The sequence below is a fragment of the Eriocheir sinensis genome, unplaced genomic scaffold, assembly GCF_024679095.1.
Source record: "Eriocheir sinensis breed Jianghai 21 unplaced genomic scaffold, ASM2467909v1 Scaffold103, whole genome shotgun sequence".
Classification (NCBI taxonomy): Eukaryota; Metazoa; Arthropoda; class Malacostraca; order Decapoda; family Varunidae; genus Eriocheir; species Eriocheir sinensis.
In genome coordinates this window covers 430001-448033 of record NW_026110330.1, presented here as the reverse complement: position 1 = coordinate 448033, position 18033 = coordinate 430001, and the positions used below count along the sequence as shown (strand labels likewise).

Genomic DNA, 18033 nt, shown 5'->3' with positions numbered 1-18033 from the left:
CTGTGGCGGCTAGTACGGGATTTTTCGCTAGTTTTTTTATTTTTATCCAAGTCGTGTGATGCACATACGCACGCACGCACGGACAAACGGACGGACAGACGGATGGACAGACCGGCCCCGCGAGTCCTGCCGCCGCCGCCACAGCCGCCGCCGCCGCCTGGCTGCGTCGGGAGGGCCGCCGCCGCCGCCGCCACCACTCATGCCCATTGCCTTAACACAGACTCATGGCATTTCCCTCCCCCGCCCGCCCTCCCGTAGTCCCGAGCCGCGCCCCGCCCGCCCCGCCCGCCGCCAGCAGCGGGCGGCTGCGCAGGGCCCAGCGTGCCTCGAAATCATGTGTTCTTTGTGAGTTAGCCGTTGTGATATGAGAGTCACGCCTCAAAAGTGGTCAAGGTCGTTCGGTGCGTGGGGGGCCCTTGCCCGCCCGACCCCGCCCTCGCCCGGCCCCGCTCCGGCCGCCCCGCCCCGCCCGAAGTCCCCCCCGCCCCCACCAGGTCGCCACCGCCGCCCCAAGTTCGAGATTCGGACATGCAATCAAAGTGTGGTGGCCTGGCTGTGACGGGGCGGGGCGGGGCAGGCCGGGGCGGGCGCGGGGCGGGGCTCAGTGCACCAGTGTCAGGTCCACAAATAATGGTGCTGCCAATAATAATCATGGTGAGTGTTCGTGTCGCGATTAGTGATAACGTAGTGAAGGTCCACTCTTGTATAATGTTAGGTGATGGTGTTAGTGTTACGGACGCGTGCGCCCACCCGACGACCACACCCGGCCCAACAGTGCTCGCGGCGACGGACACAGCGCTTCACAAATACCGGCTATGGGGTCCCCTGGTGGTGTAGCTCCGTGGCTGACAAAGGAATAGATCACGATGCGCCACGAGGGACGCCATAGCCAGCGTTCCTTGGGGTTATGAACGGTGGAAATCGAAACAGAAAAGGTGATAGACGGAGCTCGGAAAAAATCATCCATGTGGTTTTTTTGTGGCTTATTCCTGTGGCTGATGAAGGAATAGTTTGTGATCCACCACGAGGTATACTATAGCCAGTGTTCCTTGGGGTTACAAACAGCGGAAATCGAAACGGAAAATGTGATTGACGCAGCTCGTAAAAAATCATCCATGTGGTTTTTTTGTGGCTTATTCCTGTGGCTGATGAAGGAATAGTTTGTGATCCACCACGAGGTATACCATGGCCAGCGTTCCTTGGGGTTATGAACAGCGGAAATCGAAACAGAAAAGGTGATTGACGGAGCTCGTAAAAAATCATCCATGTGGTTTTCTTGTGGCTTATTCGTGGCTGATGAAGGAATAGTTTGTGATCCACCACGAGGTATACCATAGCCAGCGTTCCTTGGGGTTATGAACAGCGGAAATTGAAACAGAAAAGGTGATTGACGCAGCTCGTAAGGAAATTGTCCATGGGGGTTTTCCTGTGTATATCCGCAGCTGCAAAGGAATGGTTTGTTAAATACAGAGATACCATAGCCAGCGTTCCTTGGGGTTACGAACGTCAGAAATCGAAACTGTAAAAGTGATGGATGGAGCTCGTAAACAAAATCATCCATGGTGTTTTTTTGCGTATTTCTGTAGCTAATAAAAGAATTGCTCATGAAATGCTACGAGACACCATAGCCAGCGTTCCTTGGGGTTACGAACGTCAGAAATCGAAACTGGAAAAGTGATGGATGGAGCTCGTAAACAAAATCATCCATGGTGGTTTGTTGTGTATTTCCGTAGCTAATAAAAGAATTGCTCATGAAATGCTACGAGACACAATAGCCAGCGTTCCTTGGGGTTACGAACGGCAGAAATTGAAACTGGAAAAGTGATGGATGGAGCTCGTAAACAAAATCATCCATGGTGGTTTGTTGTGTATTTCTGTGGCTGGTAAAGGAATGGTTTACGATCGACCGCAAGAGACACCATGGCCAGCGTTCCTTTACATAGAGAAATACCGAAGACGAAATCAATTGAAATATCGTATTTTGGCGAGTAACGAAGGAATGGCGAACAGAGATATACCATGGCAAGCGTTCCTTTACATAGAGAAATACCGAGGACGAAATCAATTGAAATATCGTATTTTGGCGAGTAACAAAAGAATGGCGAACAGAGATATACCATGGCAAGCGTTCCTTTAATTAGAGAAATGCAGAAGCCAGAATCAGTTGCCATATTGTATTTGGCGACCAACGAAGGAATGGCAAACAGAGATATACCATGGCAAGTGTTCCCTTAATTAGAGAAATGCAGAGACCAGAATCAGTTGCCATATCGTATTTGGCGACCAATGAAGGAATGGCGAACAGAGATATACCATGGCAAGCGTTCCCTTAATTAGAGAAATGCAGAAGCCAGAATCAGTTGCGATATCGTATTTGGCGACCAACGAAGGAATGGCGAACAGAGATATACCATGGCGAGCGTTTCTTTTATTAGAGAAATACAGAAGACAAAATCAATCGCCACATCACATTCTGGCAAGTAGCGGAAAAATGACGAGCACACAGAGATGCCTTGTGTTTCTATGGCAGAAGAATGTCCGCTGAGGATGTAAGAATGAAAGTTGATGAAGGAAGGAAGAAAGTATAAGTGGAAATAGACTGTTTTGATGTATTTTCAAGTCCGGCAGAAGATCAGGTCACAGCTTACCTCGGAAGACCCCATAACAAGCACTCCTAGGGTTCAAAATCTCGGAAACTGTTGCCATATATAAATTCATTTTACTGCTAACTTAATTGCAATGGTGTATTTTCAAGTCCAGCGGAAGATATGGGTCGCAGCTTACCTCGGAAGACCCCATAACAAGCACTCCTAGGGTTCAAAATCTCGGAAACCATCGCTTGATATGAATTTATTTTACTGCTAACTTAATTGCAATGTTGTATTTTCAAGTCCAGCGGAAGATCAGGTCACAGCTTACCTCGGAAGACCCCTTAACAAGCACTCCTAGGGTTCGAAATCTCGGAAACCATCGCTTGATATGAATTTATTTTAACGCTAACTTAATTGCAATGTCGTATCTTCAAGTCCGGCGGAAGATCAGGTCACAGCTTACCTCGGAAGACCCCATAACAAGCACTCCTAGGGTTTGAAATCTCGGAAATTGTTGCCATATATAAATTCATTTTAACGCTAACTTAATTGCAATGTCGTATTTTCAAGTCCGGCGGAAGATCAGGTCACAGCTTACCTCGGAAGACCCCATAACAAGCACTCCTAGGGTTCGAAATCTCGGAAACCATCGCTTGATATGAATTTATTTTACATCTAACTTAATTGCAATGGTGTATTTTCAAGTCCGGCGGAAGATCAGGTCACAGCTTACCTCGGAAGATCAGGTCACAGCTTACCTCGGAAGACCCCATAACAAGCACTCCTAGGGTTCAAAATCTCGGAAACCGTCGCTTGATATGAATTTATTCTACCGCTAACTTAATTGCAATGGTGCATTTTCAAGTCCAGCGGAAGATCAGGTCACAGCTTACCTCGGAAGACCCCATAACAAGCACTCCTAGGGTTTGAAATCTCGGAAACCGTCGCTTGATATGAATCTTGGAAACTGTCACCATATTTGAATTTCTTTTAACACTAACTTAAAATCGAGGCTCAGAGTATTAATGGGGTTTTTATCATGCCATTTTTTCAAGTCCGGCAGGAGAATGGGTGACGGGGTACCTCGTAGGACCTCATAACACGCGCTCCGTTCGTTCTGTATATGAATTTCTTTTAATACTAACTTAAAATCATACTTCGTTTCTACCATCGCGGATAGTGCAGTCACATGTCTTATACCATCGCGGATAGTGCAGTCACATGTCTTATACCATCGCGGATAGTGCAGTCACATGTCTTATACCATCGCGGATAGTGCAGTCACATGTCTTATACCATCGCGGATAGTGCAGTCACATGTCTTATACCATCGCGGATAGTGCAGTCACATGTCTTATACCATCGCGGATAGTGCAGTCACATGTCTTATACCATCGCGGATAGTGCAGTCACATGTCTTATACCATCGCGGATAGTGCAGTCACATGTCTTATACCATCGCGGATAGTGCAGTATTGTGTCTTATACCATCGCGGATAGTACAGTCACATGTCTTATACCATCGCGGATAGTGCAGTCACATGTCTTATACCATCGCGGATAGTGCAGTCACATGTCTTATACCATCGCGGATAGTACAGTCTTGTGTCTTATGGAGTTGAATAAAGGAATCTAGTTCTTTAATGAATCTTCAGCCAAAGGAATATGGAGTTGGAATGCGTCTTAATCACTGAGTTTTGATTTCTTGATAACAAACGTCAATTCTCGGGTAAAGGAATCTAATGCTAAATGAATCTTACCCAAAGGAATATGGAATTGAAATGCGTCTGAATCACTTGAGTTGCGATTTCTTGATAACGAACATCAATTCGCGGGTAAAAAAAAGGAATTGAATTTAAAGGAGTTTTTGGGTAAAGGAGTTGAATAAAGGAATCTAGTTCTTTAATGAATCTTCAGCCAAAGGAATATAGAGTTGGAATGCGTCTGAATCACTGAGTTTCAATTTCTTGATAACGAACGTCAATTCTCGGGTAAAGGAATCTAATGCTAAATGAATCTTACCCAAAGGAATATGGAATTGAAATGCGTCTGAATCACTTGAGTTTTGATTTCTTGATAACGAACGTCAATTCTCGGGTAAAGGAATCTAATCTAAAGGAGTTTTCGGGTAAAGGAATCTAATGCTAAATGAATCTTACCCAAAGGAATATGGAATTGAAATGCGTCTGAATCACTTGAGTTTTGATTTCTTGATAACGAACGTCAATTCTCGGGTAAAGGAATCTAATCTAAAGGAGTTTTTGGGTAAAGGAATCTAATGCTAAATGAATCTTCAGCCAAAGGAATATGGAATTGAAATGCGTCTGAATCACTTGAGTTTCAATTTCTTGATAACGAACGTCAATTCTCGGGTAAAGGAATCGAATGGTAAATGAATCTTCAGCCAAAGGAATCTAATGCTAAATGAATCTTACCCAAAGGAATATGGAATTGAAATGCGTCTGAATCACTGCGTTTCGATTTCTTGATAACGAACGTCAATTCTCGGGTAAAGGAATTAAATGGTAAAGGAACGTTAAGGAGTGTCTGCCGCCGCCCCGCGAGCACTATAGGCCTACGTCGGGGCTCCTCGGGTAGGCCTACGCCATTCTTCTTATCACGCTCAGCTTTACTTACTAATTTTATCCCCACTGATGACGATTTCGACGATAGGTATAAAAAAAAGTATAAAAAATGCACAAAAAAATGATATCTTAGGACATTGTTGTTGGTCTTGTCCGGCGCCAGTTACGGTGACGCGGACGACGGTGTGACGGTGACGGCGCTGCTACTGAGCTGTCACTGTTCTTGTTATTATTATTATTATTATTATTATGAGTTTCTTTCAGTATTTTGTACAGAGTTTTTTGTCTCTCGGAAGAAGTATAAAGCCAAGTGCCAGCCTGAATATTTCCTCTCTCTTATTATTATTATTATTCAGTTGTGTATTAATACTACTTTGATTTTTACGACATGAGGATATATTGACAGTAGAGGTGTTATTATTCTAGTGTGTGTGTGTGTGTGTGTGTGTGTGTGTGTGTGTGTGTGTGTGTCTGGATATTACTATGATGACCTAGTGTGTAGCAAGACTCTGAGCCATATCAATATTATAGCTTTCAGATGAAGGATCTAATACAATGAATAATCAAGCCAGTCTGCCAAAAACTTAGGCTAAGCGAGGCACTCAATCCTCCTCCCCCTCCTCACCCTCATCCTGGCCCCCTCCTCTCCATCCCAGACTGGGCTGCTCCTCTTTCCCCCTCCTCCTCTTCCCCCCCCCCATCCCCCCCCCGGGGCAGCAGGCAGCGCGCCACACAGCGGCGCCAGCAAGCCTCGGCTCACACTCTTCCAGCAGCCACTGTTTGTTCCGGTGAGCCGCGGCACCTCGCTGGCTGCCCCGCTGCCCCGCCGGCTGCGTGCCGCCCCGGGGGGCGCGCCGCGTGTGTGTGCTGCACCGTGGCGGTGAGTGTGAGAGGCGTGTGAGTGCGTGCGTGTGTGTGTAGGCCGGGTCGTGATGGTAGTATTAGTGCGTCGCGGCCACCAGCGGCGGCCGGCGGGCACGGCCACCACGGCGGGTGTGTGCGTGTGTGCGTGTGCGTGTGTGTACGTGTGTGTGTGGTGCGGTGCCCGCCGCCGCCGCCGCCGCTGTGTCTGTAGCTTGGCCGCCTCGGCTAGTGTTGTGTAGTGCTTCGCGCCGCGGCGCCGCCCTGACGCTGCCGCCGCGGCCCCCCTGTGCTTGTTAGCTTGGCCTGAGGCCCGGCGCGCCGCGGGGGACAGCCCCGCCCCGCCCCGCCCCACCCCGCCGCCCAGTGTGGGGCATCGCGGGGCCGCGGGGCTGGCCGGGGCCGCCCCCCGGCGCGGCAGAATAATTCTTCCAAGGTTATTAGTCAGTTAAGACACACTCGCCTTCTCTCCCTGTGTTACTATGTACAAGAACCAAACTTTTCCTTTGCGCCGCCGCTCATCGGGCCGCCGCCGTACAAACGTTGGATGCCACCACTGCTCCGCCCGCCCCGCCCCGCCCCGCCCCGCCGCGGGGACACACTCAGTCAGGATGCATTTGTGTGTTACGCAACGTAACAGCGACAGTGAGACAACAAGTCCGCGCGGCGCCGCAGCCATTGTGATGAGGCCGTCATGACGAGACGTGTGATGATGATGATGGTGATCGTGTTGTCGGGCCGCCGCCGCCGCCGCCGCCGTGCGTGACGTGACCCTCGGCCTGGCCTGGCCTGGCCCGGCGTGTCAGGGCGGGGTCAGCTTCGGCGTTTTCTCAGGAACCTTTGCACAGGGGACGCGGGGGGAGGCGCGGCCCGCGGCGGCCTGCGCGGCGCTACTTACCCGCTCTTCACAGCTTTAGTTTACGATTCCATTAGTGTACTTTTAATGATCTGCCGTTGTGTGTTGTTGTTGTTGTTCCGAGCCGCGCCGCCCCCCCACGCCGCCCCCGCCGCCGCCGCCGCCGCCGCCCTGCCGCCAGTCACTCCCAGCTATGCACGGCTGCCGCAGGCGGCGGCGGCGGCGGCGGCGGCGTCCGTGTCGGCTCAGCCAGTCTCCTGTTCTCATTCTCACGTTCGTGCAATATGTTATCAAAATACAAAGATCATAAAAATAATCTGATGCATAAAATTGATGCACACCCGTGTACGTGTACGCGTATGTACGTATGTAAAGACTCAAGGACGCTCCGTGGACAATCGTGCGGCGGCGGCGGCGGCGCCGCGCACGCTCCGCCGTCGCCGCCGCCGCCGTGATGTAGTGGAAGAAGCAAGCAGCAAGCAAGCAATGCCTTATTGTTCATTCCTCTTAGCGGGGCACCGCGACCCCCACCACACTACCGTCCTGCACCCCACCCCGCGCGCGTGTGTGTGTGTGTGTGTGTGTGTGTGTGGACCCCAGGCCCTGCCCCAAAGCCAGCCCCTGGCACTGCAGGGCGGGGCTACGTGTGTGTGTGTGCGTGTGTGTGTGTGCACAAGCCGTGTTCGGTGCTAGGCGTGACCCGGACCGTTGTTGGAGGACCACCTGCCCCGCCCCGCCCCGCCCCGCCCCGCCCCGCTGGGTGTATACAATAATTTAGTTTCGCCTGTGATGTTTTACTCTGTTCCCTGGCCCCGGGCGGCGGCGCCCGCCCCGCCGGCCGCCGCCGCCGCCGCCATACTCAACTTGGTGTGGACGAGGAGTAATATAGATGATACTATACATATAATAACTATAGAAGATATACATATATAATTATTATTATTATAGATAAATATATACATAATTATAGACGCTGTAGGTTACGGTAATGTGGCGGCCGGGGCGGGGCGGGGCAGGCAGGGGAGGGGGGAAGGCGCCCCCTCACATGTACCATAGGATCTCAGCCCCCACCCACACACCCCTCTCACCCCACCACCCCCACACAGGGCCTCCTCCCCCTCCCCCCCCCACCACACCCCCTCACACCCGTGGCCACACATCCTCCTCGCCGGGAGCCTCACACACACACACACACACACACACACACACACACACACACACACACACACACACACACTCTTGGCATGTAGGGACAAGCCAAGAAGCATTTAGTCGTAACCTCAAAAGAAAACCCCCGCGACGACAAACCCGCTGTGTGACCTTCCAGAAGAAAAAAAAACGCGAAAAACTCGTATAAAAAAAAACGGAGATGGATTCTGAGACACACACAAACGAACACACAAACACACACACACACAGCAACGAGGTGAGGCTTTGGCGAAGATGACGACCGATCTATATTAAACAAACAAACAAAAAAAAAATATATATACAAAAAAAGCGAGAAAAAAAAAACGAAAACAACAACAGCGAGCCAGTGATTGAGCGACGCGTTTCTGTGCCGAGGTGAGCCGCGCCGAGCCCAGCCGAGCCGAGGTGAGCCGAGGCCGAGCTAAGCGAGGCGGGTGTCGATGTTTCAAGGTTGTGAGCCTAAATGTGTGATAACCTTCCTCTGGTCAAAATAAATGAACATATATTGGGGGTAGGCCTAATGCCCCGCCCCCGCCCCCTGCCCCTCATGCCCTATACCCCCCCCCCTACCCCCCCAGTGCAACGTTACATGTGCCTTGTGTGTGTGTGTGTGTGTGCGTGCGTGTGTGTGTAAGTACGTAATGACTTCAACACCACCACCACCACCACCGCCACCACCACACACACGCCCCACCACCACCACCACCACCACCACCCCACCCCTCGCCCCATCCCCCCAACAACCCCCCCCCCCCGGTGGTACCTCTCTAAGCGGGGCCGCACGGGGCAATATCTAGGGGCCATGGGGCTTTTTTTTACCCCACTGTATTATTTTAAGACAATTAAAAAAAAGTAAAAAAAAAATATTACGCTTGAGAAAGAGCAACAGCGGCCATGGTGAGAGAGAGAGAGAGAGAGAGAGAGAGAGAGAGAGAGAGAGAGAGAGAGACCCCAGTGTGTGGGGTGCAGGGATAAGGAGAGAGACACAGCCAGCCTCAGCGCGAGAGAGAGAGAGAGAGAGAGAGAGAGGAATCCCAGTAACTCGACATAGTGCTTTGTCCCCAAGTGTATGTGTGTGTGTGTGTGTGTGTGTGTGTGTGTGTGTGTGTGTGTGTGTGTGTGTGTGTGTGTGTATGCTTCCACTCGCTGGGTCAAGTCAGTCAGGTCAGGTCAGGTCAATCTGCCCTGACCTCGGTGTGGCACAGACGTACTTAACCAATGACAGCCGCCACAGCCGCCGCCGCCGCCGCTGTTGCTCTTTGTCGCGTGGGGGGCGGCTCGACACACTGAGTTCCGCCCGAGCCAAGCCGCCACAGAGCATCGAGCCACAGAGCCAGAGCCAGAGAAATAGGAGCATTTGATATCTGTAGAGTCTTACATATGGCTCTGTGTGTTAGTGAAGACTCCTACGACCACTATAGAGTCTTGTGTGTCTCTGTTAATAAGACTCAAGACCTTTGTAGAGTCTAGTGTCTGTATGTTAATAAGACTCGTATGACATCTGTAGAGTCCAACTTATGGCTCTATGTGATAATAAGACTCGTATGACATCTGTAGTCTCATGTACGGCTCTGTTAGTGAGGACTTTTACGACCTCTATAGAGTCTCATGTGTCTGTGTTAATAAGACTCGAATGACATCTGTAGAGTCTTACGTATGGCTCTGTGTTGATAAGACTCTATGACATCTGTAGAGTCTTACGTATGGCTCTGTGTTGATAAGACTCGTATGACATCTGTAGAGTCTCATGAATGGCTCTGTTAGTGGACTCTTCCGACCCCGCTGAGTCTGCCGCCGCCGCCCCTGTGCCTGGCCGCCCCCCCGCCGCCCCTTCCTCTTCTTCCCGTGCGCTAAGTCCTCCTGTTGTAAAAGGATCCTGATTCCAAAGAGCGCTGGAGTTGTTGTTGTATGGCTTTGGGTGATAAAACTTGTATTATGATTTCCGTACCTGACCTTGTACAAGTCAAGATATTCTTTTTAATACTGCTATAATAAATAGATTAATAAATAAAAAGCGTTGACTCCGACGATTCCATATTGAAGTGGTAATAATAATAATAATAATAATAATAATAATAATGGTAATTTTAATGGTAACAGTACTACTATTACTACTACTACTACTATGATGATGACGCAATCGCTGACCTCGACACCAACAGCAGCGATGACCTCTGACCTGCCGGGGTACGGGGTCAGGCTACCCGGCCCTCCCCCTTGGCAGGCTGGGTCAGTATGGGTGCTGGGCGGGGCACTGGGAGGGCACGGGTCACCACCTTGCCCCGCCCCGCCCCGCCTTATCTCCATGCAGCTTTGTCTGATGCATTTCCCCGGAGACTTGGCGGTCCCTGAGTGCCATAGTGTGCCACTCACGTCTAGGGGCCGACATCTTGGTTATGGTGCCAAATTAAGATAGTAATAATAATAATAATAATAATAATAATAATATAATAGTTCATACTTCTACACTACGCTAGCTAAAACTATCAGACATGAGATCACTAGCAACTGTATCTCTGTGGTAAGGTCAGGTCGTGAGGTCGCTGGGTGGGGGTGGTTGTCAAGGTCGTTTTATGCCGCCGTTTTATGCCTCTCTCGTTCTCTGACCTTATTTTGCTGACCTTACGTTTCTGACCTTATTTTTCTAACCCCATTTTTCTGACCTTATTTTGCTGACCTTATTTTTCTAACCCCATTTTTCTGACCTTATTTTTCTGACCTTACGTTTCTGACCTTATTTTGCTGACCTTATTTTTCTAACCCCATTTTTCTGACCTTATTTTCTGACCATTTTCCTTCCTTTTCTCTTTTTCTGACCTTTTTTTTCTCTTTTTCTCTCTGTCTTTCCCTCCTTCCTTCCCTTCCAATTATTTTCTCTCTCTCTCTCTCTCTCTCTCTCTCTCTCTCTCTCTCTCTCTCTCTCTCTCTCTCTCTCTCTCTTCCTTTCCCTTCTTCCTTCCTTCCTTCCTTTTCTTCCTTTTTTTATTTCTTTTCTCTTTCTTTCCCTTCATTTCCATCCCAATTTTTCTTCATTTTCATCCAATTTCTCTTCCTTTCCCTTCATTTTCACTCCTAATCTCTCCTTCTCTTCCTTCCCTTCCTTTCCATCTCCAATTTCTCTTCCTTTCCCTTCCTTTCCATCTCCAATTTCTCTTCCTTTCCCTTCATTTTGACTCCCAATTTCTCTCCTCGTCCTTCCTCTTCCTGTACCCAGCGAGAGGAAGACTTGGTTCTATACGGCGGATGAGAGACGAGACGGAGGCAGAAAGCGCCGCCCGACAACCCCCCTCACAGCGGCCTCACCACTCTGCCCTCGCCACGGGTCTAGCTTGAGTGTGTGCGTGCGTGCGTGCGTAGGTAGCGGGTCTGGTCATTATTTGTCTTATCTTAGCAAAGTACACAAATCGTTCTCCTAGGCTGTGTTCCTCTCTCACCGATTCCAAGTGTGTCGTGGTTGTCGGTGTTGCAGGCGGGGCCCCACACACTCCGCGGGGCCGCCAGCTGGACCTGACCCCAGCACGATGATGATGATGATGACTAATGATGTGAGGGCATAATAGGTGTAATCCAAACATCAAGACATATCCCACACCCCGCCACGGGCCGCGGGGGTGAACCAAAGCATTTGTGTATTAGCGCTGCCCCCCGCCCCCCGACCCGTCCTGCCGGGGCGGGGCGGGGGCCTCGGGGCGCCCCAGCGTCGGCAAGTCTTTCCATGTTAACCTCTATGGTATTATCACACCAGCACCGGTAACAGTCAGAGTTTTGTATTAGAGGAAGCGACGACTACGTACGTTTTATACCTATATTTTTAGATGTGCGAGAGAGAGAGAGAGAGAGAGAGAGAGAGAGAGAGAGGGGACGATGGGCGGGGCGGGCGGGGGTCAGGGCGGGGCTCCGTCGTCGCGCCCCCGCCCGCCCCGCCGCGTTGCAATGTCCGCCAGTATTTGAAGCCTCAAGTAATATGAGAGATTGAATCACTGGTGTTTTGTCGTATTGGCCAATTGCTCATAATGTAGTGTGATGATGTGTTCACTTCTGGTCTAAGCTCTTTTACAACAGGGAGTATCTTAGTAGCCTAGCAGCGGTCCCCTAATATTATAACCTAGTGAGTCTAGCTATACTAAAGCGTAAGCGTAATAACGTAAGGAAACCGTAAATTCTAAGGCAGTATATCGTAAGGTCGTAAGTAAGGTTGCTGAACACTACTCTTAGGTGCCGTGTCTGTCTGTCTGTCTGTGTGTCTGGCGGGCTGTAGGTGCGGCTGTCGCTGGGCCAAAAAAAATCTTCTTAAAAAGTCGTGTATTGAAGAGCTTAATCTTGAGGCGTCTCTCTAGAGGAAAGAGTGGTGGCATCGCGAACGTGACCTTAGACATATAAGGCTTACTACTACTACTACTACTACTACTACTACTACTACTACTACAGATATTATAGTGAAAAATGCCTACAAAAAAAAAGTTATCCGCTATCGTCAATGGGGAGGTTATCTCTGTGTGTTGCTGCTCAGGGTTACGCAGCCTGTCCCTGCATGTGGCGGCCGGCTGAGGTTGTGAGCGCCCCCTTAACACCCCTTAAGCCCCCCTTAACACCCCTTTTGGACCCTCCTTGACCCCCACTTTGGACCCCCCTTAGACACCCCTTTGGACCCCCCTTAATGCCCCTTAACACCCCTTTTTTTTTACCTCCATTTCTGATCCATTTCTCTTCCTCAATTTTGTTTTTTCATTTCCTTTCTTCCTCCTCCTCCTCCTGACCTCCATTTCTAATCCATTTCTCTTCCTCTTCTTCCTTGCTCTTGTCCTCCTCCTCCTCCTCTTCCTCCCTTCCTTCACCTCCTCCTCCTCCTCCTCCTCCTCCTCCTCCTCCTCCTCCTCCTCCTCCTCCTCCTCCTCACAATCATCTTCTCTTCCTCCCTTCCTTCACCTCCCCCCAGCCAGTCCCTTCCCTTCCCTACCTTCTCCTCCTCCTCCTCCTCCTCCTCCTCCTCCTCCTCCTCTCCCCAGGGGCGGAGGGTCGTGGTCACCTCCCTGTCCAGTGAGCTTCTCTAGTCCTGAGGCCCCACCCCGCCCCGGCCTGCCCCGGCAGCGCCCGGCGGGAGGCCTCTCCCCTCCAGGAGGCCCACGCCCCCTCCGCCCCGCCCCGCCCCGCCCCGCAGCAGCTGGAGCCATGTCGGTGCTCCCCGCGTGCCTCTCTCGTGTGTTCAGGTGCCCCGGCCCCGCCCCGTATGCAAGCCTCAGTTTCCACCAGCCGGCCGGGGCACACCACCACCACCACCACACCACCACCACACCACCACCTCCACCTCTTGTGACATGACACGCTGCAGCTGCTGCCCCTGACCTTACCTGACCTTACTCTATCCTCCCCTCCTGTCCTATCCCTCCCCATGGGGCCGCCCCGCCGAGCCGCCGCCGCCTAGCAAGCCCCCGGGAGCAATAAGGTGAGCTGTGGCCCTCCAGCGCTGCATTTCCCAGCCGCCGCAGCCGCCGCCGCCGCCGCTGAGGTGACGGGGCACGGGGCGACGATTCTCAAACGGTGCGGACGCGAAGATTGTCACGGGGGGTTTTGAGACCGTGTTGAACGTACAAGGACTTTTAAGGGTTTTGGAAGGCTGTGTCAAAAGAGGAGGTTCCCAAGAGTGGTTTTGTTGTTAATGTAAGCCATGTTGAAGGTACGAGGAATTTTAAAGGTTTTTGAAGGCTATGTTAAAAAGATCAGGTTCCCAGGAGTGATTTTGTTGTTTATGAAGGCCAGGTTGAAAGTACGAGGAATTTTAAAGGTTTTTGAAGGCTATGTTAAAAAGATCAGGTTCCCAGGAGTGATTTTGTTGTTTATGAAGGCCAGGTTGAAAGTACGAGGATCTTTAATGGGTTTTGGAAGGCTGTGTTAAAAAGAGGAGGTTCCCAGGAGTGATTTTGTTACATTTGGAAGGCGTGTTGAAGGTGTGTCGGGTTCCCAAGAGTGGTTTTGTTGAAGGCTGTGTTATATTGGCATCAAACCCTCTTCAAAACCTCTTAAAGTGGCATTAAAACCTCTTCAAAACCTCAGAAATTGGCCTCAAAACCTCTTAAAGTGCCATCAACACCTCTTCTAAACCTCTTAAAATGGCCTCAAAACCTCTTATAGTGGCCTCAAAACCTCTTAAAATGTCCTCATAACCTCTTAGTGGCATCAAAACCTCTTAAATTGACCTCAGTACCTTTTAGTGGCATCAAAACCTCTTCAAAACCTCTTAAATAGGCCTCAAAACCTCTTCAAAGCCTCAAACTGGCCTCAAAACCTCTTAAATCTGCCTCAAAACCTCTTAAATCTGCCTCAAAACCTCTTCAAAACCTCTTAAATTTGCCTCAAAACCTTATCAATGACCTCAAAACCTCTTAAATCTGCCTCAAAACCTTATCAATGACCTCAAAACCTCTTAAAGTGTCCTCTTAAAACGGCCGCTTAAAATGACCTCAGAAAATGGCCTCAAAACCCTTAAAATGGCCTCAAAACCTCCTCGAAGTCATCCTAACCGTTTGAGAATACGCGTCCCTCTCAGGCCCCCAAGAATAGATGTCAGGTCTCGGCCATTGGCGCCAGATTGTTGTGCTCAGATCATTGTTGTTTTAACCGGTTACCGACGCTTAACAACTACCAAAACACCTCGGAATTAATGACTGTAATGATAATTTGGAGTGAATCATGTTTTAGGCCTACAGGAGATTGTTTATAGGGTGGAAAGCTGGGAAATATATGTGATTGGGCAGAACGTAAGAACTAGCCGCCTCTTGCAGACTCCTATGTTCTTATGTGTTCTTTTGAGAGACGGTTCTTAGGGTGGAACGCTAGAAACATATGTGATTTAGCAGAACGTAAGAACTACCAGCCTCTTCCAGACTCCTATGTTCTTATGTGTTCTTTTGAGAGACTGTTCTTAGGGTGGAACGCTAGAAACATATGTGATTTAGCAGAACGTAAGAACTACCAGCCTCTTCCAGACTCTTATGTTCTTATGCGTTCTTATGAGAGACTGTTCTTAGGGTGAAACGCTTGAAACATATGAGTTAGCTGAAGAACATGTTAACTCCCGGCCTCTTGCAAACTCCTATGTTCTTATGTGTTCTTATGAGAGACGGTTCTTAGGGTGAAACGCTGGAAACATATGAGTTAGCTGAAGAACATATTAACTCCCGGCCTCTTGCAGATTCCTATGTTCATATCAGTAGACGGTTTTAAGGGTGGAACTCTGGAAACATTTGAGTGAGCAGAACATAAGAGCTAGCAGCCTCTTGCAGACTCCTACGTTCTTATGTTCTTACGACAATCTGGCGCAATGGTCCCGGCGGCGGCTGGCGGGCACGGCGGTCTGTCCTGTGCATGGCGGTAGAATTGGTGGAGTCGGCGTCAGCCCTGAAAAAAGTGAATCCCCTGAACTGTCACTTTTGGGGCCGCGAGGTTGTGTCCAGGTGTTGTCAGGTCAGGTATTTATGACATGGATCTACCGCATCAATAAATGTATACAGTTTAATGATAGCAACCAGGTAGCGGACGTGAGCTTTCATCTTGCGGCCGTACCAGTGACAGTGATGAGATTAGCGGGCCGTGCCGACTCCACGAATTCCACCTCCATGATCCTATGTCCCCCGTACGCTGCACATTCCCACGAGCTAGTCAGGGCAGGCTACCCCACACATGCCCCGCCCTCGGCCCCTCTGTCAACAAGCAAACCCTCGCTGGTCAGTGGTCTGGACAGGTCGGCGACGCTTTTAATATAATTATTTATACAGGCTTTCTTGTACTGAATGTTACAATATGCATCAATAAATTTGGTCTCAGTGTTTACCGCTCGGATTTTTCATTGATCCTTACAGAGAGAGAGAGAGAGAGAGAGAGAGAGAGAGAGAGAGAGAGAGAGAGAGAGAGAGAGAGAGAGAGAGAGAGAGAGAGAGAGAGAGAGAGAGAGAGAGAGAGAGTTTCAGCCCCCGGGAGCAGAGAAGAGAAAAATCCCAGCCCAGAGAACGCCATTGAACTCTATTGGTAAGTGAATAACAATAATAACAATAATAATAATAATAATAATAATAATAATAATAATAATAACAGGAGAGGAAGAAAAAAACAGGCAAGCGCAATAATAATATAATTTGTAATCTTATTAAATTACAATAAATAAATCGTACTAATTGAAACTCTACAATACATATCAATCACTGGGGGCATATGTAGGGGTGCGCGTCGCCTCGCCCACCTTACGACACCAAATAGAAGCGGAAATTAATAAGTATGTAAATAGGCCTATAGGTTAAGAAAAGAAATTCGTTTTTTATATATTTTCAAGGCTCAAAAAATAACAAGACAAACTATATTATTATTTTGAGCATTATAAATATTTATAGAAGCGGAAATTAATAAGAAAAATGTACATAGGCCTATAGGTAAAAAAAAATCGTTTTTTATATATTTTCAAGTCTCAAAAAATAACAAAAGACAAACTATATTATTATTTTGAGCATTAGAAATATTTATAGGAGCAGAAATTAATAAAAATGTATATAGGCCTATAGGTAAAGTAATTTGTTTTTTATATATTTTCAAGTCTCAAAAAATAACAAAAGACAAACTATATTATTATTTTGAGCATTAGAAATATATAGAAGCAGAAATTAATAAGAAAAATTTATATAGGCCTATAGGTAAAAAAAGAAATTCGTTTTTTATATATTTTCAAGGCTCAAAAGATAAAAAAAGACAAACTATATTATTATTTTGAGCATTAGAAATATTTATAGAAGCGGAAATTAATAAGAAAAATGTACATAGGCCTATAGGTAAAGTAAAGAAATTCGTTTTTTATATATTTTCAAGGCTCAAAAAATAACAAAGGACAAACTATATTATTATTTTGACCATTAGAAATATTTATAGAAGCGGAAATTAATAAGAAAAAGGTAAAAAAAAGAAATTCGTTTTTTATATATTTTCAAAGCTCAAAAGAACAAAAGAAACTATATTATTATTTTGAGCATTAGAAATATATAGAAGCAGAAATTAATAAGAAAATTGTATATAGGCCTATAGGTAAAAAGAAGAAATTCGTTTATTATATATTTTCAAGGCTCAAAAAATAACAAAAGAAACTATATTATTATTTTGAGCATTAGAAATATATAGAAGCAGAAATTAATGAGGAAAAAACATTTGTACGTAGAAATAACATCATGGGATTCGGTTTTTATGTAGCGTACTCAGTTTCAGAGCTTAAAAAAGAACAAAAAACTAATGATAATATATTTTTGAGCAGTGGAAATTATTAGAAGCAGAAATTAATGAGGAAAAAACATAGGCCTATATAGGCAGAAATAACATCATGAAATCTGGTTTTTATGTAGCGTACTCAGTTTCAGCTTAAAAAAGGACGAAAAACTAATGATAATATATTTTTGTGCAGTGAAAATTATTAGAAGCAGAAATTAATGAGGAAAAAACATAGGCCTATACAGGTAGAAATAACCATGAAATTCGGTTTTTATGTAGCGTACTCAGTTTCAGAGCTTAAAAAAGAACAAAAAATTAATGGTAATATATTTTTGAGCAGTGAAAATTATTAGAAGCAGAAATTAATGAGGAAAAAACATAGGCCTATATACGTAGAAATAACATCATGGAATCTGTTTTTTATGTAGCGTATTCAGTTTCAGAGCTTAAAAAAGAACAAAAAACTACTGATAATATATTTTTGAGCAGTGGAAATTATTAGAAGCAGAAATTAATGAGGAAAAAAACATAGGCCTATATAGGTAGAAATAACCATGAAATTCGGTTTTTATATAGCGTACTCAGTTTCAGAGCTTAAAAAAGGACTAAAAACTAATAATATATTTTTGAGCAGTGGAAATTATTAGAAGCAGAAATTAATAAGGAAAAAACATAGGCCTATTTAGGTAGAAATAACATGGAATCTGGT

The 18033-nt window shown here is 47.4% G+C and overlaps 3 long non-coding RNA genes across 7 annotated transcripts; 2 read left to right on the top strand and 1 right to left on the bottom strand.

Annotated features, from left to right (window-relative positions):
* Window positions 1-1034: 1034 nt before the first annotated feature.
* On the top strand, window positions 1035-2033 carry LOC126989030 (uncharacterized). Its single transcript, XR_007742764.1, has 3 exons — window positions 1035-1326; window positions 1471-1564; window positions 1890-2033. It is a non-coding gene; the product is annotated as an uncharacterized LOC126989030 (long non-coding RNA).
* LOC126989031 (uncharacterized) lies at window positions 1327-4205 on the bottom strand. 2 transcript variants are annotated; one of them, XR_007742765.1, is made up of 3 exons: window positions 3485-4205; window positions 2785-3324; window positions 1327-2648 (listed from the first exon to the last, which is right to left on the bottom strand). It is a non-coding gene; the product is annotated as an uncharacterized LOC126989031 (long non-coding RNA). The 2 variants fall into 2 exon arrangements; XR_007742766.1 differs by having other exon boundaries at window positions 1327-2784; window positions 2920-3324.
* A 39-nt stretch (window positions 4206-4244) lies between these two features.
* LOC126989029 (uncharacterized) lies at window positions 4245-15911 on the top strand. 4 transcript variants are annotated; one of them, XR_007742762.1, is made up of 3 exons: window positions 4539-4653; window positions 4792-4856; window positions 4996-15911. It is a non-coding gene; the product is annotated as an uncharacterized LOC126989029 (long non-coding RNA). The 4 variants fall into 4 exon arrangements; XR_007742763.1 differs by lacking the exons at window positions 4539-4653; window positions 4792-4856 and adding an exon at window positions 4245-4391 and having other exon boundaries at window positions 4930-15911; XR_007742761.1 differs by lacking the exon at window positions 4792-4856 and having other exon boundaries at window positions 4524-4653; window positions 4930-15911.
* Window positions 15912-18033: the final 2122 nt, after the last annotated feature.